The sequence below is a fragment of the Notolabrus celidotus genome, chromosome 23, assembly GCF_009762535.1.
Source record: "Notolabrus celidotus isolate fNotCel1 chromosome 23, fNotCel1.pri, whole genome shotgun sequence".
Classification (NCBI taxonomy): domain Eukaryota; kingdom Metazoa; phylum Chordata; class Actinopteri; order Labriformes; family Labridae; genus Notolabrus; species Notolabrus celidotus.
In genome coordinates, this window is record NC_048294.1 from 7484423 (window position 1) to 7489548 (window position 5126).

Sequence of the window (5126 nt, forward strand, 5' to 3'; positions counted from 1 at the left end):
CATTGTTGTAAAAACATCAACAAAAACAGCAATTCAATTTGAAGTAAAACCTTGCAAATACAATAGTTTTCATTAGTATATAACTTAATGTAGTATGAAGCAACATTTGATCACTTAATGTCATGGCTGCAAAGTTTGGGAACCTCTAAGCTACAGGATTGCTCTACCAGCGGGATGTTTTGCCCACAGGGGGCGCCAAAATCAATGCAAAGTAAAGTTGCTTACCAGAGCTTTAATTGGTAATCTTTACGTTTATTGTTAGCTCTTTTGCAATGTATAAAATAAAAATCTGCTTATATAGTCATGACAGTATGTTTTATAGTGGTTGTAGCTGTTTTGTTGAGCCCAGTCGTTATTTGTCGTGAAGGAAAACTACTTCCTGTTCGCCTTCCCTTTGTTATATGAATGTCAACCAGGATACGGAACCACTGGCTCCCCTTCTTATGAACCAGTTAGTTAGACGGTATTACCCTATGCTTATTTTTAACATCCATCCATCCATTATCCCATGTGGGGTTGCAGGGGGGTGGAGCCTATCTTAGCCTGGCGCAAGACAGGCTGCCAGCCAATCATTGGGCTAATATGTAGAGACGAACAACCATTCATGAACACACTCACACCTACGCACAATACAGAGTGGCCAATTCAACTGGTGAGCATGTTTTTGGACTGAAGGAGGGGGATTTGAACCAAGAACCTTCTTGTGGTTTGTCAATGGTGCTAACCACCGCACCGACGGGCAATATCATAAATTTCGAAGCCCAAAGTGGACATTTAGGCTTCCATAGAAAAAGGCAAAAGCAGATTTTTCCATTTGAAAATAAAAGTTAAAGAACCAGGACTTCATTTTGTGAATGCTTGACCTCTTCGTTATTATAAATGAGAATTGGTTCTCAATTGACTTACCTGGTAAAATAAAGGTTAAATAAATAAATAAAGATCATCAAAATAACCATAGAACACTTTCCTCTCTGTCTCCTCATTTAGTTTTTGTCTCATTATTTCTGCTCTACAAATTAAGTAAGACCATAAATTATAAAGTCTAGTTAAGTAACTTTTGCCATGGGGCGCTGTCATTAATTTTTACCTTGACACAGTGATCGCTGCATTTTTCATTGCTTGTGTACCTGTGTTGTTTGAATGTCAGGATGATTTCTACCAAAACTGACGTAATCAGAGAACACACCTTGATCTGTTGTTTAACCTTTGCTGAACCCGCCAGCCCGGCTTAGATTAAATTCTTAGCGGCGGTGACGAGAGATGACAAGAGGGGAATAATGAAGCTGAGGAGCATGGATAAAGAAGGCTGTCTGTATTTCTTTCTGTGTTTTTTGTTATGGGCAGGTAGTGTGCAGTGTGCAGAGAGTGTATGCTTCTTAGGGATGATGTAATGTTTGTGAATGAGCCTGCCAGCATCACCCAGTCGTCTTCTTGATGCGTGTTAGCGGAGGTCAAGACTCGTGTTTAAGATGGACCACGATCCCGAGTGATTAGAGTCCTTGTGATTAAAAATTAACATCTCAGCTCACCGCAAGAGGAGTGTGGGAACGTCAGACTGTCTGAAAGTGTATCTGTTTGAGTTTATTTTTCAAGATGTGGACGTGAGCCAGAGTGAGATTACTGCTCCATGATGTCTAACAAACCACATAGTTTGACCCCGGCAAACACACACAAATGCATTCACACACACCTTCCACTTGATCACATGCCGGGTTAATGCTGGGCATGAGCGGCTCCTCTTACAGAAGCATGTACACACACACAAATACACACACTAACACAAAACAAACATTGAACTCAGGCCAACTTTCAGCCACTTTGATGCATTAGTGCAAAGGTGCATTTTGGCCTCTCTGTGGCTCGGGACCAAATTGATTTTGATGTCCGTGCGTGCTCGTGCATGCACACAACAAAAGCGTGAACTCAGATTAGAGGTGAGATTAGAGGTGATGTATACACATCAGGAGTTTGTAAAGCTTTAAATGACCTCTCATCCCTCATGCTGGGGCTTATTATTGAGTCGAATGGATCCCCTGGAGAGAGCACACACCCCGAGCTGAATAAGAGACTTAAGCCAGTCAAGTTCTCAACTTTTAACAAGGCTTCAAGAACGATGTCAAATCCTGAAAAATGTATTCCAACGCGGCATTTATCCCCGTCAGGAAATCTGAAAGGCTTTTATTGTGTTTGCGTGTCAGCCGCGGTTCTGTCTGTGGCCGCTGGTGCCAGATGAAGACAGATGGACGGGGGGGGGTTTGTCGGGGTCTGGGCCCGGCTCCAGGGAGCTGCCCTTGGTGCGAACGTTTTCATCCACTTGTAGATGTCGTACAGACAGAATCCAGCAGACCCGGGATTAAAATGGTCTGGGTTGAAAGATTACGGGAGCAAAGGCCTGTATCTGGATGTCCCTGCTGTTTGGCAGAACACGAAATGCATTATTTATTATTAATACTCGGAGCATCGCCGTACGGATGTTGTTGTTGTTGCGGTCGGCTCAGCAGTGACACAAATTTAAAGCTAGACTCTGATTTCTCTATTAAAACTGTGAGTTTTTGATCTGCAGTGTTTCAGTGAACCACAGACATGAGGTATGTTTACATAGATGCTCTCTGAATACTAATAGAAGCATCAAAAAGTCTGGGTCTCTTTAATAAAAATGAAAGAGAAAATGTTTTTTAATTTAGTTTGTTTTGAAATTTAATGATGTGGCCGTGTTGTAAGAGATATTAGATCTATCTCAAAGCCAGTTATTATGAAAGTAATTGGTTATTGTGTTTTTCATGATAAATATGATTTAAAAAATGTTACAAAAATGATTATTACCCTAACATAATCTTTTTTCATTCTACTTTGACGATGCCTGTCACTTTCACATCTTAACTAGGACAATTACTGTGATTTACTGTCTTGTTTCTAACATGATTAAATGATTATTATGCCCTGAGTCAGGTCTGGAAGATAAGGGAGGTTCTATGTAGCCTGAAAGGCAAAAATCAGGGAAGGAAGGCCCATAAACATCATGTTAAATCTACGTATTATAACCCTAATTAAAGATGTACTTAGTCTCTTTTATTGATGCCTGATACTATCTGAAATACAAAAGCTGTCATTTTTTTTATTTATTGTTTTCAATATTTTGGGGCTTTTTTGCCTTTATTGATAACAGCTGAAGAGAGACAGGAAACGTGGGGAGTAGAGAGTGGGGGATGACATGCAGCTAGGCCACCAGCGCCCCCAGTTATAAATTCTTCATTAAATGATGAGTGTACTTAAATGTCTTATGTCTTACTGGTCAATTTGAGCACTACTTCTGAATGATTTTACTCTAAAATAAAACACTGACAACATGGTTTTTAATGCCCTGGGTGCTGTCTGCAAGGTAAAATAGCCCCAATGCAGCCTGTGAGTCAAGATACAGGGAATAAGGCACAGAAAAGATCCATATACGCTACATACTGTAATCCTCTTTAAAATCAATTTTAGTGTCTTATCCTCGCTGTTGGGTAGAAACCTCGTATCCCAATGGTTCATCGTTTCAATTTATTTCCATTAATCATTGCTATTGATCTTCCTTTATGTCTGTCTGTAGAAAAATATAACAGATGGGAACTGTTTCAAAAAATGTGTGGTTGAATCTGATGCTGTGTTAAGTTATGTGACACAAATAGGTTTTATTAACTTCTTAGAAAGTGGTGGTATTGGAGACACAAGGACTCTTCCTGAAGGTGACGTTATTAACTTTTAATACTTTATATTTTATATGATAGATTATTTCATTTTCACTACAGAGGCTACATTTCTGACTGACGTTTTTCCCAAACATTGTTTTAGGGACAATGTTATGCCAAAACTGAATTGTTGACTGATTTTCCTGCCCTGAGTACTGTCTGCAAGGTACAGCTGCCCCCCAAGAATCAGGGGGGAAAGACGTAGAAAAGTTAGGTGGCGCTCTCTCTCTCTTGACCTTCTTAAAATCACTTTTAGTTTATTTTATTAATATAAGATACTGTATATTTTAAGTATTATTGACAGTAATTATTCCAGTTATTTCAATGCATTCAAAAGATACTTTGTGTACTCAAGATACTAGGGCGTGACACAGTGTTTTGTAGAAACTGGTCTGTTGGATAACTTAGCTGTTGCAAGCTTGACTTTCTGGCAAGGTAATCAAAACAAGCTAAGACAAACAAGTTATCTTTTAAGCCGACATATTAACTTATATTGACAGATTAATTATGTCTACCAGTGCATTAAAGCACACCACTATCACCCACAATCCTCTGTTGTCCCTTTTTCCCTAAAGTGGCCTTGGTGCTAGCGTTAGTTCAGACTTGGTTCAGCTTAAGAATTTCATAAGAACCAGCTTTCTTGTCAACAGGCAAGGGCCACAAGAGAACAACGTCACGTAAACCCTGCCTCCATCCCCTGGTGTAAGCAGTTCTTTCTTCTAGCCTCGCAGGGAGTTGGTGCTACTCTGGAACTGCTTTTTTTTTCTGGTTGAGGGTCAGTTCTTAAGTGATGGACATACAAAGAACTGGTTCCAGAATATTCACTGGCTCTGAACTAACTACCTACCTTGTGTGGGTTTAGTTTTTTTAATTAAATCCTCCACCAAATCTAATATTAACCTTTGGTGGAGACTTCTGTTTTGACTTTGTTAGCTCTGCATTCTTTGAAGATTTATGTGTTCAATTATTAAATATCCAGCCAAGTATGATACGTGTTACCTTGTCCAGGAAAATACTAAGCACTTCCACTTTGTGAATTAATTTCCCTAATGCGTATGGACAGATGTATTCTGTTATTTAATTGGGATTAAATTCACAGTCAGCTCCTCATTTGACCATTAACTCATGAGGTCATCTGACAACAACAAACCCATGTCAGTTATCGGATTTCTCTCTGCACATTAATAAGATTACTGTTAGTCTGTGATTGCAGCCGCATCCGAAGTTATGGTCTGTTCTTCATAGCAACAGTCTGTTATTGAGAAATAGCAGACCGTTGCTATGGAGTTTGGATCATAGACTGTATAAATAATGGACGTAGTATCCGTGATGTCACCCATCTGTTCCTGAGCGCTGTTTTGAAGCCAATTGTCGGCGGTAGCCATATTGGAAATGCTG